Raw genomic sequence first — 18,692 nt, 5'->3', positions numbered from 1 at the left:
CCCTTTAAGTATTTATAAGCGTTGATAAGGTCACCCCTCAGACGTCTTTTTTCCAGACTGAAGAGACCCAAATCCCTCAGCCTTTCCTCATAAGAGAGGTGTTCCAGTCCCCTAATCATCCTCGTAGCCCTCCGCTGCACCCTTTCCAGCAGTTCCCTGTCCCTCTTGAACCGGGGAGCCCAGAACTGGACACAGTACTCCAGGTGCGGTCTCACCAAGGCAGAGTAGAGGGGGAGGATGACCTCCCTTGACCTGCTGGCCACGCTCCTCTTGATGCACCCCAGGATGCCATTGGCCTTCTTGGCCACAAGGGCACATTGCTGACTCATGGTCATCCTGTTGTCCACCAGGACTCCCAGGTCTCTTTCCACAGAGCTGCTCTCCAGCAGGTCAGCACCCAACCTGTACTGGTGCATGGGGTTGTTCCTCCCCAGGTGCAGCACCCTACACTTGCCCTTGTTGAACTTCATAAGGTTTCTCTCTGCCCAGATCTCCAACCTGTCCAGGTCTCTCTGTATGGCGGCACAGCCTTCCGGTGTGTCAGCCACCCCACCCAGCTTGGTGTCATCAGCAAACTTGCTGAGGGTGCACTCTATCCCCTCATCCAGGTCATTGATGAATATGTTGAACAGGACTGGACCCAGTACTGACCCCTGGGGAACACCACTCGTCACTGGTCTCCAACTAGACTCTGTGCCCCTAATCACAACCCTCTGAGCTCTATCTTTCAACCAGTTTTCTATCCACCCCACTGTCCATTCATCTAACCCACACTTCCTAAGCTTCCCTATGAGGATGCTGTGGGAGACCGTGTCAAACGCCTTGCTTAAGTCAAGGTAGACCACATCTACCGCCCTCCCCTCATCTATCCATCTAGTCATGCCATCGTAGAAGGCTATCAGGTTAGTCAGACATGATTTCCCCCTGGTGAATCCATGCTGAGTACTTCTGATAGCTTTCCTTTCCTCCACGCGCCTTGAGATGACACCCAGAACGAGCTGTTCCATCATCTTTCCAGGGATGGAGGTGAGGCTGACCGGCCTGTAGTTCCCCGGCTCCTCCTTCTTGCCTTTCTTGAAGACTGGAGTGACATTGGCTTTCCTCCAGTCCGCAGGCACCTCGCCTGTTCTCCAGGACTTTTCAAAGATGATGGAGAGCGGCCCAGCAATGACTTCCGCCAGCTCCCTCAGCACTCTCGGGTGCATCCCATCAGGGCCCATGGACTTGTGAATATCTAGATGATCTAATTGGTCCCTCACTCGCTCCTCCTCAACCCAAGGGAAGTCGTCTTCTTTCCCTGTTACTTTATTCAATGCCTGGGACTCCTGAGGGCTGGGCCGAGCAGAAAAGACCGAAGCAAAGAAGGCATTCAGTAACTCTGCCTTCTCCACATCCTCCGTCACCATGACTCCTGCCTCATTCAGCAGTGGGCCTACAACTTCCCTGGTCTTCCTTTTGCTTCCAATATACTTGTAGAAGCTCTTTTTGTTTTGCTTGATGTCCCTAGCCAGGTCTAATTCCAAGGCAGCCTTGGCTTTCCTTGTTTCATCCCTGCACGCTCTGGTGGCATTCTTGTAATCCTCCCAAGGGGTCAGTCCCTTCTTCCACTTATTATAAACTTCCTTCTTCCACTTGAGCTTTTTCTGAAGCTCCCTGCTCAACCATGCAGGTCTCCTGCGTCCCTTGGCCGATTTCTTTCTCTTAGGGATGCATCGATCCTGAGCTTGGAGGAAGTGGTCTTTGAATATCAACCAGCTTTCTTGAGCCCCTTTGCCTTCCAGAGCCCTAGCCCACGGGATCTCTCCAAGCAGTTTCTTAAAGAGGTCGAAGTTAGCCCTCCTGAAATCCAAGGTTGTAATTTTACTTCTTGTTGTTGTTTTGTGGATAGTACCCATGATCCTGAACTCAATCATTTCATGATCACTACAACCTAGGGTGCCCCCAACCTTAATGTCCTCTACCAATCCCTCTGTGTTTGTCAGTACCAGGTCCAGGAGTGCTCCTCTCCTTGTTGGCTCCTGTACCACCTGTGTCAAAAAGTTGTCATCAATGCACTGGAGGAGCCTCCTGGACTGTGCATGCCTGGCTGTGTGGTCTTCCCAGCAGATATCGGGGTGATTGAAGTCCCCCATGAGAACCAGGGCCTGCGCTTGCGAGGCTACCTTCAGTTGTCTGTAGAAAGCCTCATCAGTCTCCCCATCCTGATCAGGTGGCCTGTAATAAACACCCACAACAGTGTCCCTCATATTTGCCTGTCCCTTAATCCTCACCCATAAGCTCTCGACCCGCTCTTCATCAGCCCCTAGTGAGAGCTCGATGCATTCCAAATGCTCTCTCACATAGAGTGCAATTCCACCACCACGCCTCGCTGGTCTGTCTTTCCTGAAAAGGACATAGCCATCCATGACAGCATTCCAGTCATGCGAGTTGTCCCACCACGTCTCAGTAATTGCAATGAGATCATGGCCCCGCAACCGCACACAGACCTCCAGCTCTTCCTGCTTATTCCCCATGCTGCGTGCATTGGTGTATAAGCATTTCAGAGAGGGAGTTGTGTGTGTAGTTTTGACCCTTGAGATGTGGTGTGCCTTCTGGCTTTCAGAAATACTGGCACACTGGCCCACGAGCGCTGAGCAACATCACACGGTATGACATCACACGGTAAAATTCACCATGGAGCCAGGGTAAATATAGCACAAAGACCACAGAGTGCTTAGATCCACTCAAGTTTGACACCACACTGTATCTACCTTAAGCAGAAGCAGATGTTTAAGTAGGAATTATAGTGGCGTGTTGCCTTTTTGATGGCTCTTTGCAAACGAGCGAATTTCACCTAGAGAGAATAAGCATAAAATCGGATCAATTTATTAAAAGTTCCTACTGGAAAAAAATCATAAAAAGAAGATTAGTCAACAAAATATTACTTCCATCTTGGAAAATTTATATTTAGAAAAATTATCCTTTTTCTTTCATATAGGAGTCAGAATAGGAATTTCTTATCTTTGAAAATGCCCTCAATTTCTAGTGGATTTGGATGAAGAGGTCTGGTTTGCAGTGGGCCACTTGCAAGGGTCTCATAATCTGACACTTATTTGTAATTTTATTTTCGTATGAGTCTCTAAATACTTAACAATATTGCTGATGGAGAACTCCTTATACTATCAAAGATGTTTATATAAAGCATAAGTAACACTGCCAAGGAATTAATTAGCACAAGCAATGGAGGTCACTGGAATGTGAAGCGCAGGGCTCTAACTGCAAAATCAAGAGCTGAGCAAAATGAGATATTGGTTTAGCTTCAGTAGATTACGTTACAAAGAACTGTGTATCAAACTGCTACAATTTCATCTGCTTGTCTTTCCTTATTTATAGAGTACATTTAGGAAGTTATTCCAGTCTTTCAAGAGAATTTGTAGGGAGACTCAGGACTCAAAAAACCATATATCACAATCAGGATAAAATAATATGTAATGGAGAGACGTTTTAAACTCAATACAAAGTAACATTCAGACTATTTTGGTGTATGGGAATGTATGCGTGCGTGTTAGAGTAATGTGAAATACAGAGTACCAAGGTGATAATATGCCATATTAGGACAATTCATTTTATACATCTTAAAATAGAAATGTCTAAGGAATGAGAGATGGAGGTCAGAAAAAATTCATGAATTCTTCCACCTTATTTTCATAAATCAATGCCTTAGGCCCCACTGAGGCAGCTAAAAATACATTTCTCTTTCAGATGAAGGAGATTAGGAGGTGGGAGGGAGGGCGCGTTGCCTTGCAAACATAGAGGATGTCAGCTTTGTCATGAAAATTATGAACATATTGTGTAGGTGTTACTGCATGAGGGATGCACTTTCCCTTTTAGTGACATAGATAATAATAGTCTTTTATAATCCACCGGATACAATTTGAAATTTCACCTTTTCAACCTATTATGTTTGTGGTGCAGCCTCTAAACAGCTAATAGAAGAGAAGAGGTGAGGTTGAATGGACCGAATGGTTTCTCTTCACTGCTGTGCAAAATCTGTGGATTTCAGGCAACAAACTGGTGGCGAACTGTTACACAGTGAATGCAACATTTTCTGATTCTTGGAACTATTGACTTTCCTGGGGACTGTGTTCAGAGAGGGCAGAATAACCAAGGTGAGCGCATTTCACTCTGGATGTCAAAGTAGAAATCGGAATGTCTCTGCTGATACTTCTTACCTGCTTTCCAGTTTGTGAAGCAGGTCTAGAGGCTGAGACTGCAGGCGCTGCAAAGGCAGAAAATATGAGCTGAAGTCAGGTAAACCCAGTTCAAAAAGCTACTTCTTAAATGCATGGCTATTCATCAGTTGCTTAAGCTAACTAAAGAGTTAGTAGGGACTGTGCTTGAGAGGTGAGAGCCTTTACATATTCATCATGGAGAAGCAAGGCCTGAACTCTAATGACTGGGCCTTCATGGCACAAAAATTAACAAGACAAATAATGCAATGGGGGTCTGTTAATTGGAACAACTCGGTGGGTAGCCAGTTAAATGGCTGTCTTGATGAGGAAAAAAAAAATCAAAACCAGCTTTGAAAATAACTAAATTGACATAAAACTGCACACAAACTAAAAATTGTAAAGACAAACATTTTATGTGGTCGTTCTTTATGGAATCTGCCTCCTATAACACATTCTGTGCAAGACAGAGGGTCAGTATCTGTTGCATATCAAAGACACTGTACCTCCGACACAGAATATTCTCCAAGTGTGGGGGCAGAAAAGGTAAAGATGGTTGCACTCATTAGGCAGATATTCATTTTTCTTCAATAGATGGAAACTTTGGAGCTTCCAAAAGTAAAAGTTCCTTTTCCACACTTATTTGATGCATATAACTTTTTAGTTCCTACCTGACCACTCCTGCATCAAAACTTCAGTTTCTGTCTCCTGATAGAAATGTTTTCTGTGCACAGATGATACAAGTACTTGCACACCCCCCAAACTACACCCACCTATGTTCTAGTGAGTAGCACTACCAAACCTTACCATGACATATTCCCATTTTCACTTAACTGTTAAGTATCATGTTTCTGCCTTCCACATAACAGCTCAGGGAGGGCAGTAACAATTAAGCTCTGAATATTTTTCCCAGCCTTTAGTAGACCTACATAGTTTCCCACTGAGATCACCATTAGTGAAACAGCTTCTTTCAAACATGCTCCACACTCTGTAACTAAATACACCTTGTAAATTTATCTGTTGCTCTAGTCTGATTCTTTCCTAATGCTGTTGTGGTGGGAAGTATTCTCTCTACTGCGTGGTGGAGCTGCAACTCAGCTATGTAACCCAAGCAAGGGTTTTCATCATTTATTTTTTTCTTACAGTGTTTTATCATTGTTTTCCACAATTTCCCTCTTGCTTTTTCACTCACCTGTGATGTATGTCCTGTCAGCACAAAGGTCTTCAATACAGTTGTGCTCTTCACCCTGCACATTTTTGGACAGAGCTTCCACAGCTCACCCTGCAGTCATGCGTAGGAATGCAAGAGCAGCAAAGTCTCTGATGGACTCCTTTTTTCCATTTGTATTGGGTTTATGTAGCAAGATTTCGGTAGCAGTGGGGGGTCACGGGGGCACGGAGGGTGCTGCAGGAGTGGCTTCTGTGAGAATCACAGAAGCACAGAATTTTAGGGTGTGGAAGGGATCTTCAGAGACCATCTGTCCAAGTCCCCAGCCAAAGCAGAGTCACCTAGACGAGGTTGGACAGAAAGGAATCCAGGCGGGTTTTGAGTATCTCCAGAGACAGAGACTCCACCACCTCTCTGGGCAGCCTGTGCCAGTGCTCTGCCACCCTCAAAGTAAAGAAGTTTTTCCTCATGTTAAGGTGGAATTTCCTGTGTTCCAGCTTGTGTCTGTTATCCCTCGTCCTGTCTCTGGGCACCACTGAAAAGAGCCTGACCCCACCCTCTTGACACCTGCCCTTTAGATATTTCTAAGCATTGATAAGATCCCCTCTCTGAATTCTCTTTTCCAGGTTAAACAGACCGAGGTCTCTCAGCCCTTTCTCATCAGGAGATGTCCCCATGTCAGACAGAGCCTATTCCAGCAGCTCCAAGATGGACCCGCTGATGGTCAAAGCTGAGCCACCAGCAATGGTGGCAGCACCTCTGTGATAATATATTTAAGAAATGGTGAAAAACCTGCCTAACAGCAGCTGAGAGAGAAGTGAGAATATGTGAGAGCAACAACTCTGCAGACACCAAGGTCAGTGAAGAAGGAGAGGGAGGAGGTGCTCCAGGCACAGAGATTCCCCTGTAGCCCATGGTGAAGACCACAGTGAGGCAGCCTGTCTGTCCCCTTGCAGCCCATGGTGGTTAACTGCAGAGCAGATATACACCTGCAGGCCATGGAAGACTCCACACCAGTGCCAGATGGATGCCCAGAGGAGGCTGTGAACCTTTGGAGAGCTGGAGCAGGCTCCTGGCAGGACCTATGGACCCATCTATGTCACTAAAGGAGCCCATGCTGGAGCTGGTTTGCTGGCAGGACTTCTGACCCCCATGGAAGGCACCCATGCTGCAGCAATTCATGAAGAACTGTAGCCCATGGGAAGGACCCACGTTGGAGAAGTTCATAAAGAACTGTCTCCCATGTGTGAGACCGCACACTGGAGCAGGGGAAGAGCATGAGGAGAAAGGAGTGGCAGAGAAAACATGTGATGAACTGACTGCAACCCACACTCCCCATCCCCCTGTGCCGCCTGGGGGGATGAGGTAGAGAAGGCAGGAGTGGAGTTGAGCCTGGGAAGAAAGGAGGGATAGGGTTGTTTTAGATTTGTCCTTATTTCTCATTATCCCAATCTGTTTAATTGGCAATAAATTAAATTTTCCCCAAGTCAAGTCTATTTTACCCATGACAGTAATTGGTAAGTGATCTGGCTATCTTTATATTGACTTATGAACTTTTTGTTGTATTTTCTCCTGGTGATAGAGCGGCAGTGACAGAGCAGTTTAGAGGGCACCTGGATGGTAGCCAAGGTCAACCCACCACATCATTGCTCATTTACCCAGAGAAGAATCAAACCAAGACATCTAATATCATACAACAATTCTGGACAAATATACAGATAACGTGTTATATCTTTTTTGTGAGCTATTCCTCAAATTCTTTCTTTTCTCAGTCCTCTTCAATTTATGGAGTTTTTCTGTGACTCATAGGACCACGAAGAATAGCCAGCTTTACATTAGATACTGTTTTGAAGTCATCCAGAAATCACAGTCATGCCAAAGTGCTAAGGTTCTACACTCGTATATAAAATTACATGATCATATACATCACAAGAGCATGGCATCAATTGCTTTTGTCAGTCAAGTGTCTGATGAAAAGATAAAATGGGATAATTTAACTTTAATTTGTCTGCATGTATGCATGCTTGTAGGAATTTGCATATGTGGTCATAGCATAACATAATGTTCCAGCACTGAGGTTTATACAAAGCAAGAACTTCAACCATATATTATATACTGTTCACCTTGCATATCCTGATTTTCATTGCCCTTCTCCAAGAGTGGCAAGGACTGCATGGACATAAATATAACATGAATTTATATAAAAATGTAAAATAATTTTCTCATACATGCATCTATGTTGTAATTAACCAAGTCAGAGGTAAAAGCACAAATTTGCTTTAAATACTAAGAATATACGTTGGGTTGTGTCTCAGAAGAGTTTTAAGAAATGAGGGTACGAGCAATTTTCCTTTGTGCAGTTTAGTATAAATTATAGAGCTCAATGGCTGTTTTCCAAATCTATGCCTGTTTATTTGCTTCAGCATGGAGTGCCTGGGAGCAATCCCAGGTCCCCCTGAGATTCCCCCCGCCACCCATGATTCTGCAGGGGGAGAAGAAAAAAATGTTTCTCTTCAGGTGGTTGCTGTATGTCACAGAAACAGCCACTAGAACAATAACCTTCCGTTCCCATTATCACATATTTGGGAAGTTCTGAAGTAGTCTTTGGATACCCTGCATAATGGAGAGGGATGCTACCTGCAGCATCCATTTCTGGAACGTGAGATTGAATACTATGACCACAAAATTATAATGCGTCTAAAACTACTGAAATCAGGTTCATCTCTGTTACTTGAACGTACCATCAAACCTGAAAGGGAAAAGAAAAAAAAAAGTCCTGTATGAAAATCTGTCAGTCTGTTAACCTGAAATGCTAAATGATTTCTATCCTGCTTACCATCATCTGCACTGCCCTTTTTAATAAAAACTGGATGGTAAAAGGATTTTCCTCAACTAATGAAATAAAATACAATTGTAAGTAACTATATAAGTTATAATGTATGTAAATATATAAGTAACATCATAACTTCTTTATGAAGAAAACATAAAACCAGACAATACCAAAAATCCCCAAAGGTTTAAGTGTCAACACACATTTTGACTGAGGTGTGCCAAAGTTAGGTAGCTCATATTATTTAGGTCCTGTGGCCCTATGTAAAATAAAAAAACTTGTGACAGGAACTGAGATTTACATTCAGTTGCCTATTGCCATTTGAATTGCCTTTGGCTAATCTACCTGGCTTCCAGCTGCTGTCGTGTTAACTAAGCGCATCTGTACGTTTTGGATAAGTAGGTGCAACACTTAGGCGGCTGAACCCTGTCCTACACTCCTTGGAGGAAAAACGGGGAGATTTTGGCACCTTATTATGTCATGCAGAATGGAAATACCAAGCGTTAGCACATTCAAGTGCCTTGAGCTGAGCAAAAAGGACACTGCCCAATCTTCCTAATTTTCCTGTACAGCTCCCAATTCATGGCTCAGGACTGCTTGTTGAAAGGGTATTGAAAGGGTATCAATCTTTGAAAAAAAAACAAAACACAGCTTTTCTTTTTTTTTTTTTTTTTTCCCCAGAATATTGAGAGGATCCATCTCGCTGAACGTGAGACATCTACACTGTAAACATCTGAGGTAGTACCCTTTGCAGCCTTTACAGGCGATGGAAAGGATGAGATTAATTACTCCAAAAAAGGATCTGATTTACCTGAAGTGTCTTTTTGAGATGAAATAAACTTCATTGTAAACCGGGTATATCTCTCCAGAAAATGTGGGACGGGGTTTAGTCCATCTGATTTTGGATGGCTACAATGTAGTGACTGCATCTCCACCCACTACACCCAGTTAGTACAGACAACGGAGTGTAAAGAGTACTGTCGCTCATCAGTGTTGAGAGAGGGGTCCGTTCCAGAAATACACATCGTTTTTGATGCCATGGGTTACCTTGGCTTGTAGCTACTGCTTTGAAAAATCTCCTGCAAACCCTGTGACATATTTAGCTGTCTCAGGTACCTTAGGACATCTCAAGTTGTGTCAGATGTCAATGCTTAGGCAATTTAATCCTGCCCTAGTACCTCCTTTACAGTGAGTTTAGTCGCCCTTGACTGACCAAGGGTTCAATTCAGTTGCCTGATAAGAAGCACCTGGAGCCATTGGAGATGACACAGGGTACCCAAGACATGCATGGGGTTGGCAGATATGACACAATGAAAAATCCCTACTTCTTAGGAGAGGTAAACTGAGAGCAGGTGAGATGGCTCTGGGCATTTGAGGTGGGACTAGAACTCCTATATTTTGGTAGCTGAATTAAACCTTAGTATGGTAATTTATTGGGACCTAAATGTAGATTTGGCCATTGTAGAAATATGGCCATTTAGTGGGGGCTAAATGTAGAATTAAACCTTTACTGTGCAATTCTGTGACAAATCTCATCTTTTGCATTTACCCCAGTGATCTTCTTTCTGAGATAATTTCCTAGAAAATTATTTACATCACCTTATGCCTCTTTTGAGATAAAATGGAAATAGCATATTCCTATTAGGTGAAGATTTTTCTACATATTGATGTCAGAAATGTAAAAATAAACAATTATTTTTTTTTAATTGGGCATTTATTTCCCTACCAATAAATTAGTGAATAATATACATCCTTCATTGTAATATGAAAAACTCTCACCTATCCCAGCATGCCCAAAGGAAATCCATAGCATGGAAAATCTTAATTTTGTTTTGTGTCAGAGGACCACTGTGTTGCCATGTGAACCTCAAGGTATTTTATGGGGAAGTATGGATTTTTTTTTCAAAATCAGGAAGAAAATTAAGTCTCTCCTTTCCTTGCTTTATTGTGGTGTGCGTGATTTAGCTTCTTCTTTGAGCGTGGCAGAGCCCTGGCACAGGCTGCCCAGAGAGATGGTGGAGACTCCGTCTCTGGAGACATTCCAAACCCACCTGGACGCGTTCCTGTGCCACCCGCTGTGGGTGACCCTGCTCTGGCAGGGGGTTGGACTAGATGATATCCAGAGGTCCCTTCCAACCCTACCATTCTGTGATTCTGTGAGAACACAGTTCTTGTGCTGACATGCAACTAAAGTGATGATGGTGTGCAAATTTGGGAATACGCCGATTCCCAACACTGCCTCTTGTCCCTGCTGCTCTTGGTAAGCCTGCATTGCTTAGAGACTTGTAAAGGTGAGGTGACATGCCCAAATGCACCCTATACGATGGTGTAGAGCTTTGCAGTAGCATTAGCTCAGGTCTGAAGAAATTATGCCTGTGCTGGCAGGGTGCTGTGCCTAAATTAGTGGGATTATACCACTTCTGATTCTCAAAACTAACTCAACTGTGTTGCATGGCTGTAAACATACCCCTAGCTGACAGACGAATATGCAGTGATTTGAGCATTTGATAAGAAAAACAATGTACAAATGTGGTATGACAACCTACTTAGATCTAGGATGCTTACAAACAATACCTTTGAGCTGCAACAGAATTGACATATGAAAGTCCTGACCCACAGATGCGAGACAGAGAGTTATCTTAACTCATCCCCCTTCTTTTGGCCTGATAAAAGATATAAATTGACAAATTGCTGTATAGTTTTATTTTATTAATGCGGTATCTGAAAATTCATGTATTCTGATTTGTTGAGGTCATTACTTATTAGTCAAAGTGCTGGGAATCATTTAATATGCAATAAGATTTTCGTCATCAGAGACTCACTTTATGAATTTAATCTCTCATTCTCAAATAAACGCCCCTTTTCTGATTTGCTGCTACTGTCAGAATTCTTCATCTCTGTGTCATTAGCAGTCATGGGAACCTGTTTATCTTCTGACCCTGTTTCTCATCCCAAATCCAAAGATTTTATCTGCCCCAGGCAGAAATAAACACATCTTAAGAGACGTGAAATCCCATGGGAAGTGCAGATGAAAGGATGATAAATCCTATAAAATTTAATTTAATTGATTAATGGTGGACAGCGAAGAGGGGTAAATGCACTCTTGTTTTTGACAATGAGAATTTAAGAGCAGTTACGCTGGTGAGAATTTTTGCTTAGCTACCTTACTGTTTCCTCCCTGTTGCTCATCTCCCCTTTATGAAAGGCTGTTTATTCCTCATCTCCCTCTGCGCAGTTAAGTTCTCTTTAATATCTTCCAATCAAAATATCTGAAATTAAAAAAAAAATCCTACTTAAGCTGTTATGCTAGTTTGTCTCATTTTTATGGAGACTCGCTAGAAACTACCTCCTGGACAGTGAATGCCACAGCTCTAATGAAAAGCAATAAGGAGTAACAACATGTGCAATCCACTTTTCAGGTTTCACACCTGAAGATGGAAGGGGGCAGGAGTACAAGCCCTGAGAAACCTCAAAGTGTGATATTGGGAGGGAGATACATAAAGACAGAGCAGACATCTTCACTTTAAGCATAGCTGTTCAGAGAGCAGGAGCTAATCAGAACAGAATATAGACATGGAAAGAACTGCTGTGAGTGTCTGGGTACTACATTCAATAACACTTACCAGAAATGACAGATGTCTCATATCAGCTTTGTAAAGTTCAGAGCCAGCTCTAATAAAGAGATCTGTAGTCCACTTATGTTACTTTTTTTTTCAAAAGACTTGAAGAAATTCCATAGGACTGGATGAAAAATGGTGTTAGGTTAGTACTAAAAAGGCAAACAGGTCAACCTGGGTAACTATACTGTGGTTAGTCTGAAATTTGTACTAGGCAAAAAACAGAATGGTTGGCATAAGAAGCAATCAGCACATAATCAAAGAATAGAAACATTCTTCATGAAAATCAGTATGGTTTCCTGGTAAAAAAAAAAAAGCAGCGTGCAACAAAACTACAAGCACTCTGAAAAAGACTGGAAGTGTATGGTGTTGTCTATGGCCAGCGGTAACAGAAACAAAATCTAAAACTGGTAATGAATTTGGTAGCAACAGAGTGCTGGAAGCCAGAGCTATAAGGCGTCTATTTCAGGTGATCATAGTGTCATGGTAAAATATAGGACTACTGAATATTATTTTCCTCTGAGTTCCTGCAGGAGAAAATACTTACTTTGGTGTGAATGATACGAGCTCCCAAATTATTACTGTTTTTCAGCACAAGAAGTTGCAGCTACCTTCGGTTTAAAGTCAGGTTTAAAGTCAGGTGCTCAAGGAAGTTCATACACAGTAACAAATAGAGTTATCAGGCTCCTAATGATCTATTCTCCCATTGATACTCCTGGGACTTTGCATAAAGCTCTCATTAATGCAAATGGAAATGTGGAAAGTACATGCTGAAATCAACAACTCCCCCTATTGTTATAATATGTGAATAGTCCCTGTAGGCAAAAAGTAACATTACTGAGTTTAATTTTTCCTTGACTAGTTCCTCCTCCTCATGAAACAAATCATGTTAAAAAATGTGGTATTTTGGGTCTGTTTGTTTTTTAAGTGGATGTCACAGGAGAAAGTCAGTGCAGAGAATTTATCAAAAACAACATTCTTGTTATGACCGAGTTCTGACCTGGTCTAGCCAAATCATCAATCACGGTGACAAAGGGCCATATTTATCCGTGGTGCAACTGCACTGTAATTGACAGAATTACATTTAGAAGAGATTTGCCCTGTAGCTGTTTAGTAAGAAATCTGGGGTGACGATTAGCCGAAGGTTTGCCTTTCTCTGCAGCTTGGATTAATGCATACATTATGCAAAGGTATATGTACATTTCAGTTTGCTACAGATGTTGTAGTTAAGAATTCATGGATGTTTGCACTTTGCTGCTCCAAGTTTCATTATAATAGAATGTGAAGATAACAGGGCCACAATCTAGTTATACAGTTGAAAGGTTGACAGAATAATTTGATTGTATTCTGCTTATTTACCACAATATTCTAGTATACTTTGTGGCTTGTAATAAATGCCAGGCATGGGACAGCCAAAATAGGTAGCACTAATGATGTCCTACAGCAAAGAAATATTGTTCAGAGATCTTTTATGACTGCATTTCCCAAAAACAACACACAGAGGAAGTGATAACTTACTTACATGGTTCTGGCGAAAGAACAAAAATACTTGTCAGTGTCTAAGATATCCATTCACTTTTTGTGTCCTTCTAAATTTAGATGCCATTTAGTCAATTGGACTGATCAAAACCAAACATGTTTAATTCTATGAATGGCAATCTTTCGATCAAGCTCTTTGTTAGCATTAACAGACTAGATCTGTTAAAGCTAGATGGAGCTACCCAATGTTAAATAAGCAGTGTGTTTCAATTTTTTATTTCCTAAACAAGTAATTGCCTTTACATGATAGTAACAATCAGCTGCTTACTGGGTGAAATTGTTCCTAACCTGAATTAAGGGAAGTCCTAACATTGACTCCACTGGGGCAATGATTTCACCTTTATTACATTAATTAAATGTAATGTGCCTCAGTAACAGAGCTCAAAATATTGATCAGTTAATGAAAGAGCAAAGATCAATGCTTAATGCAGGTGTCAGCTGAAACACAGAAAGTGGGGATAGAATAAGCCCTGTTTTATTACAGTGTCTTGTGAAACACATTTTGCAGCTGTGCTGTATCTGTGTATAAATGTGGTAAGTAGCACTTTCTAGAACTGAAAATAGTTATGAATTTTATATTTAGTACACGGGCCATAAACGTGAGGAAAAATTTACTAGCAGTAATGCTATAGTCCAGCCAAATAACTAGTTGTCTTACTCACTAGTAGGTAGTTGCATACTACAGTGTGCCACTATAATTCTACCAGAAACTCATCCAAATTAATTGGATTCACAATTAATCCAAACACAGTGCTTAGGCACAAAAAAATAAAGCTCTTGGATCTCTTTAGGAGAGATATAGAGCAAGACTGGACTGACCAATTTTTTTTTTTTTCAATTTTACTGGAAAACTTTCTGAGATGTACAGTTAATGTGATGTGCAGTAACACAAGGGCTTTGTACTGAAATTCCATGTGGAGTTGTGTTATCAATCAATGCGTCCTAGGGATTTACACAGAAATCTGCTAATGGAATACAGTTAACTTAAAACTGTGCCATCAGTAAGTGTCACTCTCACTATTGGGAGACATTAGCTATCACAGCAGTGGCTGAGAAAAATACAGAATACAGCACATGTAGTTCATAAACTGTTGTGAATTACATGGCAGCTCTTTCTGACTTTCTTTTGTCTACATAATCTTCAGATTTTTAATAGCACTCTTCACTGTTACCCTAGCACAAAAGACAGATCAATTAAGAGAAGAAAACAACATAAATTTTCTAGGCAGTAGAATAAGTGTCTTGAAAACTACTAACTGCATCTACAACTTAGGCTCTGTGTCATTGTTTCTCATTCAACAGGTTACAACCCCAAAGTCATCATGAAATGTCACCAGAGGGCTACAAGAGAGTGAAAATTTTACAACAACTTAAAGCAAAGCATATCTCACTCTCCTGCTCATCACAAATCCTTACCTTTTAAGGCTCAGTAGTTTTTGTAAGTCTCTTGAAACGCACATTGTGGAAATTACTTTTCTCACTGTTAGATTTGTAATGTATAAAGGAGGCTCAAAACATTTTTCTAATATCTATTAAACAGTCACTGTGTAAATGCTTATAAATCATACTTTCATTAAAATTAACTGATGCTTGTGATACATGATAGTAGCTAGCATTTGATAGCTAATCCACATTAAAATTCTTGTGAAGACAATGTGAATTTTAACACATCAGCAGATAGGACTTATTACAACCAGCATTGACCAGATAGTTTATGGTAAAAGTACAGCAGGACTTGAGCACATTAATTAGTATGTGCTAGCCATAGGAGTTGAAATTAACCTTTTTATCTAATGAAGATTGTATCAAAAACTAATTTTTGTGGAATGCAAATGGTATCAAAATTCACCAAGGAAGTCAGAAAAACCTTAGTATATTTTCTTTCAGGGACAATTAAACTAAAAACACCAGGATATTTTGCCCACATTTAGAATTTACACTTGCATTTATCCCAGCATTTAACACAGCTGTAGCCCTATGTGTTAGCAGCATTTGTATTTTCTTTTTTGGAAAAATTGTGTTGATCTGAGCGTTATTGAGCTGAAGCAATGCTAGCTAAGAAAATGAGCCCTGAGCTGTTCCTCATGATTGTCCCTTTGAGAAGTTCCTCCTCCTTCAGTCTCCTCCATCTGCTCCTTAACTGCTGTCTCACTGGTTGCTGCACCCACTCATTTACCCAGCCAAAGGAGGTGCCCTCCCTTCGACAAGTTTAATAGCAAATATTTACTCACCTGGGTTGTATTTGGTTTAAATTTTCATTTTCCGAGAGGCTTGTGTTTGATCATCTCTGTGATGGTCAATTAGAAAATTTCTACTTTAAAGATAATGACAAAGAATAAAGACAAATTTGCCAGAAAGTAACGTAGTTTCTTCCATCCAACATATGCATACATATGTATTTAGGATATTTCTTTTGCGTGTGTACCTGTGTACGTAAGTTATACTTCAACTTTCCTTAGAAGAAGAAAAGATTAAAACCAAAATCATAGAATGAACAACACAGAACATATACCTTGTCTAAGAAGTAATCCTGCTGCAGAAGAGACAAGAGGCAGGAAAAGAAGCTTGCAGTAACATGAAACTGTAATTTGATGGTTATTTGTGTCAAAATTTATTCAGAGAAAAAACAGAACAGTCTACACTTTCCTCTCTGTGTCACTATATTTTTCTCTGGTAGTGTAACAGCTTGTACTGTAATCTAGTTTGGGGAACTGATCTATCTGTTCCACCATAGGATAATAACTACCAAAAATAACCACCGAAGGACAAAAAAAAAGATCCTTTTTGTTTAACTTGGTGAATTATAGTTTATGATTAAGATATACATTTTTTGCCAGTCCAGTGGAAGACATGGCACCACACAGAAGGAACTAGAAAGGTTGTCTTCAGTGCAGCTCAAACTATGCCTGGGACTTGATATGGGAAGATATTTGATGTGGTAAGATGCCTTACAACTATAGGACTGGTTGGTAGGTGAGGAGGTGGGGAGGATTCATATGAATTTTGAAGAAACAGGTCTGGCTTTTCTACGTCCCCTTCCCCAGCTAAGCAGGACAGTGAAACAGTGACCCACTCGACTAAAAAAATGAAGGGTGAAGTAAGAAAAGAGAAAGGAGGGCCAAACTGCTTCATAGCCCTGGGCATTGGGCAGACATTATAAGGCTTCTAATGGAATCTATTTTCCTTGTTTAGAGGTAACCAGAACCTGTACTCCACTGCTACCCATCTCTTTCTATTTACGTGACTGTACACGATGAGACAATAGAGGACCCTGGCAAAGTACCAGACAAAGTCTAACAACAGCTAATAAGAGGAGCATAGCCTCTGGATTCCTAACGGGGAGAGAGGAATAACCAGAATTTTTGCTGTCCTGTGGGATGCAATTAAGCTGTCCAGAACCAGAGAGTGACCTGTCTTGCCTCTCCTGAATGCAAACTTGATGCCTGGTTTCATTGCAAGCTCCCTGCCTAAGATGGATGTCCTAAGGCCAAATTCAATAGGCAGTCAACCACTCTACCTGCCAAGAGCCAGTATTTTCAAAAGAATGTATGCCAGTAGATTGTCATGTCCGTTTCAGTTAGAATCAACATTTCTTTTCGAGTTCACTTAAAATCAAATACACCACAGTCCAAGAGATATATGCCTTAATTCTCACACAATTTATAGCACCATGGTTCTAATATGTGATTCTGACACTCAGAATAATTTGGGTTAACTTTTCAGATGCTTCTGTGATGCTGGATATTTAACTTCCTTCAATCCCAAAAGAAGAACCTTCAGGATTAATACCTGGCTATGTCTTCTCAGGGAAAAAAAAGTAGGAACAATAAGCTGCCAACTGAAATATCTGAAATAGAATCAGTATTGCAAGTACCAGAGCTATGAGCCTTTCAAGGAGACACTCAGAAAAAATATGGAGAAGAAATTTTGAAATCTCTATGGTACTTTCTCCAGTGATGATTTAAAGGATGCCATTCCAGTAAAGGGAAAACACACTAATATCAGTTTTGTTTGGAATCTGCTGACAATGAAACATGCAACTTGCAGAAACTGCAGGAAAAGACACCAGTGAAGCATATAGAAATTTAAATTTTTACTTTTTACGGGTTTCAGACCCAACTCATACAGTGTGTATACAAATATAATGGGTTTATCGCACTACTCATCCTTGTCAGGCTAACAAGATCTCCAAGACACCATGCCCCAGATTCATACAATTCTCCCTGCTGTTGTAAAGATCTCTAGGCTATCTATGTATATTTCTTTACTGGTGAGACATATGTTTCCCCAGAGAACAATTCAGAGCCCCTAGGATCAGCATTGCCCTCTCATCAGAATTTATTATTGCAGTATGCCACAATAAAGTAGTAACATCAGGTAAACTAGCTCAGACAGCGAAGATAACAATTTAGGCATCTCGTTTAGCTACCTAAGATCAAATGAAGCAATCCAGGCTGATGACATTGCAAATGGTCATAATAATATGAAAAACAGTAATAACAATGAAGCAATATTATTGCATACTACTGAAAAATGGCATATTTCATCATTGGTATTATAAAATATGGGTCATTTTCTATCAAGTCACTAAGAAACTTAGTGAAGCAATGAAAGACAAAATAATACCACACAGCATCAATCTACTTTGTTATGGTGTTGGTTCTTTTGGACAGGCCGTAATGAATAGTCTATAGGATCCTGATAAATTGAGTGAATAAGCGCAGACTGTTATACATGAATGGGCAGCTGGAAGATGGGAGAGCCTGTCTCTGTTCCAGAGAAGAGAGATAAGCATCAAGAAAATCTTGGTTTTTATAGGAAAGACAGAAGATCCTTACCGATTTGAATCCACATCAAATTATAGCAGAATTGAACAAGAATATTACATATTCACTCCTCAAAAGACTATGCCATTATACATGGAGAGGTGTGCGTGCTGTCGCTGGAATACAATCTCATTGGGATCACAGAGGTGTGGTGGGATAGCTCGCACAAGTGGAACACTGACATGGATGTATACAGTCCAGGAAGGTGAAGAGGGGTAATTGCCCTATATGTGAGAGAGCAGTGGGAACGCTTGGAGCTATGCCTTGGGATAGATGATGAAGTAGCTGGAAATTTATGCATTAGGATTAGACAGCAAACCAACATTGGCAACATGGTGGTGGATGTCTATTCCAGATTGCCTGATCAGGAAGAAAAAATAGAGAGACCTTCTTCAGAAAATGGGAAGAAGCCACGCATTAACAGACCCTGGTCCTCCAGACTTTAACTTCTCCAGTATGTAGTCATGGCTGAGTAGTTAAGGTGGTGGACTAGAAATCCATTGG

The sequence above is a fragment of the Chroicocephalus ridibundus genome, chromosome 3 (genome assembly GCF_963924245.1).
Source record: "Chroicocephalus ridibundus chromosome 3, bChrRid1.1, whole genome shotgun sequence".
NCBI classification, from domain to species: domain Eukaryota; kingdom Metazoa; phylum Chordata; class Aves; order Charadriiformes; family Laridae; genus Chroicocephalus; species Chroicocephalus ridibundus.
Note: the sequence above shows the minus strand (reverse complement) of the source record.